At 50.2% G+C, this 12308-nt stretch overlaps 1 protein-coding gene across 1 annotated transcript in view; it reads right to left on the bottom strand.

The window, feature by feature from the left end:
• LOC138851638 (2-Hydroxyacid oxidase 1-like) overlaps positions 1-5392 on the bottom strand; it is a gene marked incomplete at its 3' end in the record, with an annotated part of 42163 nt that extends 36771 nt beyond the window's left edge. Inside the window, exon 1 of the mRNA XM_070080952.1 lies at positions 5374-5392. The remainder of the gene's footprint in view (positions 1-5373) is intronic.
• Positions 5393-12308: the final 6916 nt, after the last annotated feature.

The raw sequence follows: 12308 nt of genomic DNA on the forward strand, positions 1-12308 counted from the left end.
TTATTCTGTCTGCTCTGGTGTACCATACCTTCACCTTCTCCAAAACTATATTCTGGGGGGTTGGTGTGGGTTGGGGGAGTGGGAGACCTGGCAGGATACTATGGGAGGCTGTTGTGTTCGTGGGATTTATGCTGGGGGTGGGGACTTAAGTGCAGAGTGTAGTTTGTCTTGGATTAGCTTGTTTGCAATGTTCTGTGGGTGGTTGTTCTTGCTGCTCCTCCTGACTCTCAGTGCCCCTGCCTGTCTCTAGTCTTTGTCTCTCTTGCCTCTTTGTTTCTTCTTTCTCAGTTTCTGTCGTTCTTTTCTCATTTTCTCACGGTCTAGGTACACTCACTGGTGTATTTTTTTCCTTTAGTGGTGGTTTCTGATGCAGGATTCTGTTTTGCACCGTTTCTATCTTGAAATTCAAGTTGACCAGCCGTTTTTTTCCCCCCCTCGAGTATCCCCCTATTCTCTGAAAATTTATCAGCTCAGCCATGTCCTCCTCTCCTGTGGGAGAGGAAGGGATCCTATACTTGTAAGAACATAAGAAAGAAGGAGCACTGCAGCAGGCCTACTGGCCCATGCGAGGCAGGTGCAGTTCTCCTACCAGCTTAAGCCAATGCCCTAACCTAGTCAAGTCAGGTCACATTCACTTAAGGAGCACAACATCTGACCTAGTAGCACAAGCTAGTCAGGTCCAACTCACACCCACTCATGTATTTATCTAACCTATTTTTTAAAACTACACAATGTCTTCTATGACGGTACTCTGGAGTTTGTTCCACTCATCCACAACTCGATTACCAAACTAGTGCTTTCCTATATCCTTCCTGAATCTAATTTCTTCAACTTAAAGCCATTGCTGCAAGTCCTGTCTAGGCTAGATATTTTTAGCACTGTTTACATCCCCTTTATTTATTCCTGTTTTCCATTTATACACCTCAGTCATATCCCCCCTAATTCTATGCCTTTCTAGACAGTGCAGATTCACAGCCCTCAATCTATCCTCAATAGGGAAGATTTCTGATCCATGGGATCAACTTTGTCATCCTCTTTTGTACGTTTTCCAGTGTATTTATATCCATTCTGTAATATGGTGACCAGAACTGAGCAGCATAATATAAGTAAGACCTAACCAAAGATATATAGAGTTGAAGAACAACCTGAGGGCTTCTATTATTTATACTTCTTGATATGAAGCCAAGGATTCTGTTAGCTTTATTGCGAACACTTATGCACTGTTGTCTTGGTTTTAGATTACTGCTAACCAGAACTCCTAAATCCTTTTCGCAATCAGTAATATTAAGATCGACATTATTTAGTTTATGTGGCATGGTTATTTTCCTGTCCTTCATTTGGAACTTTGCATTTGTCTATATTAAACTGCATCTGCCACTTCTTCGTGTGTGAGAGGGAGCCGAGGAGGGCAATCACATACTAGTGTATGTGGGAACCCAGCGGGAGGGCCCACACTGGTGGGTGTGGGAACCCAGCAGGAGGGCCCACACTTGTTGGTGTGGGAACCCAGCAGGAGGGCCCACACTGGTTGGTGTGGGAACCCAGCAGGAGGGCCCATACTTGTTGGTGTGGGAACCCAGTGGGAGGGCCCACACTGGTTGGTGTGGGAACCCAGCAGGAGGGTCCACACTGGTTGGTGTGGGAACCCAGCAGGAGGGTCCACACTGGTTGGTGTGGGAACCCAGCAGGAGGGCCCACACTGGTTGGCGTGGGAACTCAGCAGGAGGGCCCACACTGGTTGGTGTGGGAACCCAGCAGGAGCCCATAGTGGTTGGTGTGGGAACCCAGCAGGAGGGCCCACGCTGGTTGGTGTGGGAACCCAGCAGGAGGGCCCACACTGAATGGTGTGGCAACCCAGCAGGAGGGCCCACACTGGTTGGTGTGGGAACCCAGCAGGAGGGCCCATGCTGGTTGGTGTGGGAACCCAGCAGGAGGGCCCACACTGAATGGTGTGGCAACCCAGCAGGAGGGCCCACACTGGTTGGTGTGGGAACCCAGCAGGAGGGCCCACGCTGGTTGGTGTGGAAACCCAGCGGGAGGGCCCACACTGGTTGTGTGGGAACCCAGCAGGAGGGCCCACACTGGTCGATGTGGGAACCCAGTGGGAGGGTCCACACTGGTCGGTGGGAGGGAACCCAGTAGGAGAGCCGACACTGGTGGGTGGGTGGGAACCAAGCAGGAGAGCCCACACTGGTGGGTGGGCAGGAACCCAGCAGGAGGGCCCACACTGGTGGGTGGGCAGGAATCCAGCAGGAGGGCCCATGCGCTGGTGGGTGAGCAGGAGCCCAGCAGGAGGGCCCACACTGGTGGATGGGCAGGAAGCCAGAAGGAGGGCCCACACTGGTGGGTGGGTAGGAACCCAGCAGGAGGGCCCACACACTGGTGGGTGGGCAGGAACCCAGCAGGAGTGCCCACACTGGCAGGTGGACAGGAACCCAGCAGGAGGGCCCACACACTGGTGGGTGGGCAGGAACACAGCAGGAGGGCCCACACTGGTGGGTGGGTAGGAACCCAGCAGGAGGGCCCACACACTGGTGGGTGGCCAGGAACCCAGCCGTAGGGCCCACACATTGGTGGGCGGCCAGGAACCCAGTAGGAGGGCCCACACACTGGTGGGTGGCCAGGAACCCAGCAGGAGGGCCCTCTCTGGTGAGTGGGCAGGAACCCAGCAGGAGGGCCCACTATGGTGGGTAGACAGGAACCCAGCAGGAGGGCCCACACACTGGTTGGTGGGCAGAAACCCAGCAGGAGGGCCCCCACACTGGTGGATGGTCAGGAACCCAGCAGGAGGGCCCACACCGGTGGGTGGGTAGGAACCCAGCAGGAGGGCCCACACATTGGTGGGTGGCCAGGAACCCAGCAGGAGGGCCCACACATTGGTGGGTGGCCAGGAACCCAGCAGGAGGGCCCCCACACTGGTGGGCGGCCTGGAGCCCAGCAGGAGGGCCCACACACTGGTGGGTGGCCTGGAACCCAGATGGAGGGCCCACTCACTGATGGGTGGGCAGGAACCCAGGAGGAGGGCCCCCACACTGGTGGGTGGCCTGGAACCCAGCAGGAGGGCCCACACACTGGTGGGTGGGCAGGAACCCAGCAGGAGGGCCCACACACTGGTTTGGTGGGCAGGAACCCAGCAGGAGGGCCCCCACACTGGTGGGTGGCCTGGAACCCAGCAGGAGGGCCCACACACTGGTGGATGGTCAGGAACCCAGCAGGAGGGCCCACACTGGTGGGTGGGTAGGAACCCAGCAGGAGGGCCCACACATTGGTGGGTGGCCAGGAACCCAGCAGGAGGGCCCACACATTGGTGGGTGGGCAGGAACCCAGCAGGAGGGCCCTCTGGTGAGTGGGCAGGAACCCAGCAGGAGGGCCCACTATGGTGGGTAGACAGGAACCCAGCAGGAGGGCCCACACACTGGTGGGTGGCCTGCAACCCAGCTGGAGGGCCCACACACTGGTGAGTGGGCGCGCAGGAACCCAGCAGGAGGGCCCCCACACTGGTGGGTGGCCTGGAGCCCAGCAGGAGGGCCCACACACTGGTGGGTGGCCTGGAACCCAGCTGGAGGGCCCACTCACTGGTGGGTGGGCAGGAACCCAGCAGGAGGGCCCCCACACTGGTGGGTGGCCTGGAACTCAGCAGGAGGGCCCACACACTGGTGGGTGGGCAGGAACACAGCAGGAGGGCCCACACATTGGTGGGTGGCCAGGAACCCAGCAGGAGGGCCCACACATGGGTGGGTGGGCAGGAACCCAGCAGGAGGGCCCTCTGGTGAGTGGGCAGGAACCCAGCAGGAGGGCCCACTATGGTGGGTAGACAGGAACCCAGCAGGAGGGCCCACACACTGGTGGGTGGCTTGGAACCCAGCTGGAAGGCCCACACACTGGTGGGTGGGCAGGCAGGAACCCAGCAGGAGGGCCCCCACACTGGTGGGTGGCCTGGAGCCCAGCAGGAGGGCCCACACACTGGTGGGTGGCCTGGAACCCAGCTGGAGGGCCCACTCACTGGTGGGTGGGCAGGAACCCAGCAGGAGGGCCCCCACACTGGTGGGTGGCCTGGAACCCAGCAGGAGGGCCCACACACTGGTGGGTGGGCAGGCAGGAACACAGCAGGAGGGCCCACACACTTCGTGATGTAGTCCAGCTGGGCTTGTGAGGTCTCTGGGGAGACCTAATTTAACCAATTATATGGTCACACCTTGCCTTGGCAAACGTCTGTCAGCCACGCCCACGTCTGAGGTCTTTTGTTCTTGACGGCGTCAGACCTAGGCGTCAGGTCGTACACGTGGTTGTGGGGTGTGCTTGGACCACCATATAAACCCAAGGAACAGCTGAGCAGAGGAGATTCGGGCAGAGCTTTGGCCTGGGAGCAGAGCTGAGCTGGAGAGTCTCGGAAGGAGAGACTGTTGGAGACATTGGGCAGAGTACTGGCTTGGAGCAGTACTCGTGCTGTGTAGGTCTTGGGACCTGTGGCTTAGTTCCTGTAGTGAACTGTCCTCTGTACTATATTGTAAGTTATATTCATTTTCGTCAAGTTGATTGTGTTCCCTGTCTCACTGCTTATATGTACCACTCTATTTGTCTAAACCACAATAATGTTCCCCTGTTCCCAAATATATTATTGTACAGAGACTTAATAATAAACTGTGTTTGAGTAGAATAGTAATATTCACTGTCCCCGTTATTTGCTATTCCTATTTCTTATATTTTATTATTTTTAGTTAAAGTAGTGAGAGGGTGAGTAGTGTGGAGTGGTGGGTCGAGTAATGAGAGGTGAAGTTGTAGCCACCAGTGATCTCACATTACCTACCAACCTCTGCTAATCATCTCCTACCACTTCACCTGCCTATCCCCTGCCTATACATACCCTCTTACTCCCATATCCCCCTAATCATTACCCCCCTACATGACACACTGGTGGGTGGGCAGGAACCCAGCAGGAGGGCCCACACACTGGTGGGTGGGCAGGAACCCAGCAGGAGGATCCACACTGGTGCATGAGCAGGAACCCAGCAGAAGGGCCCACACTGGTATGTGTGTGGGAATGTGAGAAATTTCACGTTATATAATGCCTCTCATCGTCTTCTGATTTCTTCGATTTTTTTGCATACTATTCACATCACACATTACTATCAAGCATAACAATCAGAAAAATAGTAATAAAATGTATATTTATCTAAGAGATAAATGTTGAAAACAATGAACTGATAAGTAGATGACATAGAAACTGCTACTGTGTGACAGTGAAGATTAGGCTTAGATTACTTTGTTTTAGGCTATCATTATTATTACAAGTATCCTACTACAGTAATTATCAACTGAGCACTACGTCTAATTTTAGAGCTTCAGTAAATAAAATTTCTGGGAGCACTGTACCTGAGATGTTAGTGTTGAAGGAGCTGGCAGTCCTCTACCCTGGCTGATAAACAGTCAAGATGAAAATTGTCATGCGTGAATATTATTCCAATGAAAATACGGCTTATAATTTTTTTTTACTGTCATTAAATTTTAATTTAATTAATGTAAAACCTAAGTGCATTTTTTTATTGTATGAAAATGCTTATATGGAAGAAATTAATACTTGGTAACTGTAGTTAACCTTGAGGCAAAGTTCCAACACCACAACCAGATATTGACTTATTTTTGACTTCATATATTCCTGCATCAATAAATATATAACTTGTTGTGATATTAACATTGTAATTAAGCATGCTAAATCAGTTGAGAAAAATTATTGCAAGGGAAATGAGCATTCTGCTGAATAAATATGTAAAGGATTGTTTTATGCAAGTACATGTGACTCGCAACAATTTATATATTTGGGGACTTGTTAGAGTAGGAACCAGGACACACCCATTGTATATTTTTGGTTTATTTGTCTTGTTTTAGTTAATTCTATTTTGAATGTTTTTTTTATATTGCCTTAAAACTTGTAACTTGTTTATGTAATCTTCTGTGGTCACACACACACACACGCACACACACACACACACACACACACACACACACACACACACACACACACACACACACACACACACACACACACACACACACACACACACACACACACACACACACACACACACCGACACACACACACACACACACGCACACACCAGGATACCAGATCATGATGAAGGAATAGATGAGACGGGAGAAAGAGACTACATAGCAGGTACACTTCAGTCTGGGGAACACAAAGTGGTCATTGCAGTGATGTATAATCCACCACAGAACTGCAGGAGGCCAAGAGAGGAATATGAAGAGAGCAACAGAGCAATGGTGGACACACTTGCTGAGGTGGCAAGAAGAGCTCACTCCAGCAGAGCAAAGTTGCTGGTTATGGGGGATTTCAACCACAGGGAGATTGACTGGGAAAACCTGGAGCCACATGGGGGTCCCGAAACATGGAGAGCCAGGATGTTGGACGTGGTGCTGGAAAACCTCATGCACCAACATGTTAAGGACACTACCAGAGTGAGAGGGGAGGATGAACCAGCAAGATTGGACCTTGTGTTCACCCTGGGCAGCTCAGATATTGAGGACATCAAGTATGAGAGTCCCCTAGGAGCTAGCGACCACGTGGTTCTGTGCTTTGAATACATAGTAGAGCTGCAAGTGGAGAGAATAACAGGAGTTGAATGGGAAAAGCCTGACTATAAAAGAGGGGACTACATAGGGTTGAAGAACTTCCTGCGGGAGGTCCAGTGGGACAGAGAACTGGCAGGAAAGCCAGTAAATGAAATGATGGAATATGTAACAACAAAATGCAAGGAGGCAGTGGAAAGGTTTATTCCCAAGGGCAACAGTAACAACGGGAAGACCAGAACGAGCCCCTGGTTTACCCGACGGTGTAAGGAGGCAAAAACAAAGTGCAATAGAGAATGGAAAAAGTACAGAAGGCAGAGAACACACGAAAATAGGGAGATCAGTCGCAGAGCCAGGAATGAGTACGCACAGGTAAGGAGGGAGGCCCAGCGACAGTATGAAAATGACATAGCATCGAGAATCAAGACTGACCCGAAACTGTTGTATAGCCACATCAGGAGGAAGACAACAGTCAAAGACCAGGTGATCAGATTAAGGACAGAAGGTGGAGAACTCACAAGAAATGATCAGGAGGTATGTGAGGAGCTGAACAGGAGATTTAAGGAAGTTTTTACAGTAGAGACAGGAAGGGCTGTGGGAAGACAGCACAGAAGGGAACATCAAGAGGGAATATACCAACAAGTGTTGGATGACATACGAACAACTGAGGAGGAGGTGAAGAAGCTCTTAAGTGACCTTGACACCTCAAAGGCGATGGGACCGGACAACATCTCCCCATGGGTCCTTAGAGAAGGAGCAGAGATGCTGTGCGTGCCTCTAACCACAATCTTCAACACATCCCTTGAAACTGGGCAACTACCTGAGAAATGGAAGACAGCTAATGTAGTCCCCATATTTAAGAAAGGAAACAGAAACGAGGCACTAAACTACAGACCTGTGTCTCTGACATGTATTGTGTGCAAAGTCATGGAGAAGATTATCAGGAGGAGAGTGGTCGAACACCTGGAAAGGAACAAGATTATAAATGAAAACCAGCATGGGTTCATGGAAGGCAAATCTTGTATCACAAACCTCCTGGAGTTTTATGACAAGGTAACAGAAGTAAGACACGAGAGAGAGGGGTGGGTAGATTGCGTTTTCCTAGACTGCAGGAAGGCCTTTGACACAGTTCCCCACAAGAGATTAGTGCAGAAGCTGGAGGATCAGGCGCACGTAAAAGGGAGGGCACTGCAATGGATAAGGGAATACCTGACAGGGAGGCAGCAACGAGTCATGGTACGTGAAGAGGTATCACAGTGGGCGCCTGTTACGAGCGGGGTCCCACAGGGGTCAGTTCTAGGACCAGTGCTATTTTTGATATATGTGAACGACATGATGGAAGGAATAGACTCTGAAGTGTCCCTGTTCGCAGATGACGTGAAGTTGATGAGAAGAATTAAATCGGACGAGGATGAGGCAGGACTGCAAAGAGACCTGGACAGGCTGGACATGTGGTCCAGCAACTGGCTTCTCGAATTCAATCCAGCCAAATGCAAAGTCATGAAGATTGGGGAGGGGCAAAGAAGACCGCAGACAGAGTATAGGCTAGGTGGACAAAGACTACAGACCTCACTCAGGGAGAAAGACCTTGGGGTGACCATAACACCGAGCACATCACCGGAGGCACACATCAACCAAATAACCGCTGCAGCATACGGGCGCCTGGCAAACCTGAGAATAGCGTTCCGATACCTTAATAAGGAATCGTTCAAGACACTGTACACTGTGTATGTTAGGCCCATACTGGAGTATGCAGCACCAGTCTGGAACCCACACCTGGTCAAGCACGTCAAGAAGTTAGAGAAAGTACAAAGGTTTGCAACAAGGCTAGTCCCAGAGCTCAAGGGAATGTCGTACGAGGAAAGGTTAAGGGAAATCGGACTGACGACACTGGAGGACAGAAGGGTCAGGGGAGACATGATAACGACATACAAGATACTGCGGGGAATAGACAAGGTGGACAGAGATAGGATGTTCCAGAGAGGGGACACAGGGACAAGGGGTCACAACTGGAAGCTGAAGACTCAGACGAGTCACAGGGACGTTAGGAAGTATTTCTTCAGTCATAGAGTTGTCAGCAAGTGGAATAGCCTAGCAAGTGAAGTAGTGGAGGCAGGAACCATACATAGTTTTAAGAAGAGGTATGACAAAGCTCAGGAAGCAGAGAGAGAGAGGATCCAGTAGCGATCAGTGAAGAGGTGGGGCAGGGAGCTGAGTCTCGACCCCTGCAACCACAATTAGGTGAGTACACACACACACACACACACACACAGGAAGTGGAATAGTTTGGGAAGCGATGTAGTGGAGGCGGGATCCATACATAGCTTTAATCAGAGGTATGATAAAGCTCACGGTTCAAGGAGAGTGACCTAGTAGCGACCAGTGAAGAGGCGGGGCCAGGAGCTTGGACTCGACCCCTGCAACCTCAACTAGGTGAGTACAACTAGGTGAGTACACACACTACCTGGAGAGAGTTCCGGGGGTCAACGCCCCCGCGGCCCGGTCTGTGACCAGGCCTCATCAACCAGGCTGTTACTGCTGGCTGCACGCAATCCAACATACGAGCCACAACCCGGCTGGTCAGGTACCGACTTTAGGTGCTTGTCCAGTGCCTGCTTGAAGACAACCAGGGGTCTATTGGTAATCCCCCTTGTGTGTGCTGGGAGGCAGTTGAACAGTCTTGGGCCCCTGACACTGTGTTGTCTCATAACGTGCTAGTGACACCCCTGCTTTTCATTGGGGGAATGTTGCATCGTCTGCCGAGTCTTTTGCTTTCGTTGTGAGTGATTTTCGTGAGCAAGTTTGGTACTAGTCCCTCTAGGATTTTCCAGGTGTATATAATCCTGTATCTCTCCCGCCTGCGTTCCAGGGAATACAGGTTCAGGAACCTCAAGCGCTCCCAGTAATTGAGGTGTTTTATCTCCGTTATGCGTGCCGTGAAGGTTCTCTGTACATTTGCTAGGTGGAGGAAGGAACCATACATAATTTTAAGATGAGGTTTGATAAAGCTCATGGAACAGGGACAGAGAGGACCTGGTAGCGATCAGCGAAGAGGCGGGGGCCAGAAGCGGTGACTCGACCCATGCAACCACAGTTAGGCGAGTACAGCTGGCTTACCGGTCCGCTCCTTTAAAATTAAGGTAGCAGCATCAAGAAGCAGCTGCTAAGATGAAGTCAGCATTGGATTGGAGAACATGACGAGATTGAATTTGAAAAGTGTTAAATGTTCAGCTGTTGAAGTGTGAGCAGGTTAATATTTAAAAGGATTCAGTGAAACTGGTTAGCCGGACTTGAGTTCTGGAGGTGGAAAGTTCAGTGTTTACACTCTGAAGAGAGGGGTGTGGATGCTGCGGTTTGTGGGGTCACGTGAACTGTGACATCATGCTTCTGGCAGGACAGTGTTTGAATGAATGAAGTGAAAGTAATTTAATTTTTGTTGGGTCACGGCAGGTGATTTTTTTTATTATGCACAAATTATATTGCTTATATATAGATGATAATCGATTCTGTACTTATAATTACCTTTGTGTGTTATGCAGCTTAAGAGAAGTTCCAGGAAAACTCACCTACCACTCATCATTTTCAGCCCTGATTACCAGATGGGATACAGTCAGCCATCTTATGAGCCGCCGCCTCATCAGCAACAGCCGCCTCAAACACCACAGCAGCAGCACCAAGTCTATACTCACCAGGAATATGAACAGCAGCAGCAGCAACCACCGCAGCAAGTTTACCAACAGCAGCAGCCACAAATACCAACTACCTATCAGTCTCACTATAGCCAGCCTCCACAACAGACTCCTCAGTATCAGCAACAACATACACCTCAGGTATGCTTATTATTTTGTTAGCACACCGGTCATCTCCCACTAAGGCAGGGTAACCCATAATAAAGAAACATATTCACTACCATTCATTCACTAGCTATCTTACTAGAGGTGTGCAGACAAATGGGTCTCCGAACTGCTTCAGACTGCAGGTACAGTTACTTTCCAAGACAAGACAAGACAAGAAAGTTTAGGTAAGACCCCTGTGGGGTGAGCGGGGAAGACGGGACAGGCGAAGTAAAGCTTTGGAGAGGAGTGTCCACAGTCGTAGAGAAAGTGCCAGGTCTTAACCCAGCAACTAGGCGCTTGTTAGGCAGGATTGGAGAAACAGGAGGAGCAGGCTGTGTTGCAACCGTCTTGTGGTAGTCGAAGGTCTTGAATCTTGAAAAGCTGGCAAAAGGCTAGGTCGCAGGGGAGGGCAGGCAGGTAGGAACATCACATGGGCAACTCACTGGTGGGTGTTATTGGAATGATTAAGGGGGCAGGTTTGTAGTGGAGCCATTTTCAGATTTATTGAAGCTGCTTCTGTAGAGGTGGTATAGTTTAGTCTTGTTACCAAAGGTGAAACGTAGAGGCTTGATGAACTTAAGAACTTGGCTAAGTGTGAAGTGAAGTGGTGGCTCGCAGGCATACTTGACTGTTCCGGCACTGAGGCCTTTGTAGAGCTCAGTGTAAGTCATGGTGTCAGCATTTGATGGAGAAGTGTAGAAGGTAAGGTTTTCCCATGAGAATGTACTGGAGTCATCAATATCTTCTTTGAAAGCAGATTCAGTAGGCGAGTCTACAGTGGTGCTGGCAGGTGACTGTGGGTTGGCAGGAACAGTGGAGAGGTGTGTTGGTGGTGTAGGTTGGGAGGCGATGGTGGAGGCAGAATAATCAGCGTCGGCGGTGGAAGTAGTTGTAGAAGTTTCGTGAACGGTTGTTTGGGCAAAAGGAGACAGGTCTGCAGGTGCAGTAAAGTTCACAACATTGGGAAGGATCTTGAGGATGTCGGCTGAAGGTGTGGAGTCCTGGAAATCGAAGGCAGGCATGTTGTTCAGATGGAATAGTTCGTTTATGGTGGTGTTAAAAGTGCCGGATTTTGCTGCATTTGCAAAGTGCACGTGCATACATCATGCAGTACAGCACCTTAGAAAGAGCGCCGTCATGGAGACAGTGAGTTGCAGGGTAGATAAGTCTGCTGAGTGGCTTGAAGAATCTAAGAAGTATCAGACTGAAGCTTAGTGATTGCAGCATAGGTGGGCGATCTAGAAGAGTTATTTTCCTCTTGTATTTTCTTGGTCATAACTTCTTTTCTGAGTGGGCAGTGGGCATAGCCTTTATAGTCGTGTCCTTCACTTCCATAGTTGGCGCAAAATTTCCTATTCTTTATGGGGTAGTCCTTTGTAGCGTCGTTAAATGAGTAGCAAGTCCAGTATGTGGAGATACGTTTGAAATTCTCAGGTTCGCCTTGATTATGGTGAATATGGTAATAAGAGATGTCCGGTTCGTCAGCAATGGCTTGGGAACCCATTGCAGTGTCCGTGAACGTGATCTTAATCATGGAGGAGGCATTTGGTATTTTGGTAACGGTATCCATCGTGTCGCAGGCATTCTGGTTCTCGATGGATGTCTTGAGTTCTTCAGTGGAAAGGACCGTGATGATACTGTCGAGTCGTTTGACGAAAACAGAACGTTTCGCCTTCATGCATGGAGAATTAGAGATTGTACAACCAAGTTCATGGAGATTTTTCATGGCAGTGGAGGTGTGGAGTTTGTCGGCTTAATCGTCGCTAGTGCAGGCGACCAGGAAGGCATTCTTGAGGGAAATGATGCTACAGAACTTGATCTGCAGGCCGCTTTTAAGGGTTCCTGAAAGATCAAGGTCGGAAACATCGTTGACTACCGAACTTG

This window comes from Cherax quadricarinatus, unplaced genomic scaffold (assembly GCF_038502225.1).
Source record: "Cherax quadricarinatus isolate ZL_2023a unplaced genomic scaffold, ASM3850222v1 Contig1333, whole genome shotgun sequence".
NCBI lineage: Eukaryota > Metazoa > Arthropoda > Malacostraca > Decapoda > Parastacidae > Cherax > Cherax quadricarinatus.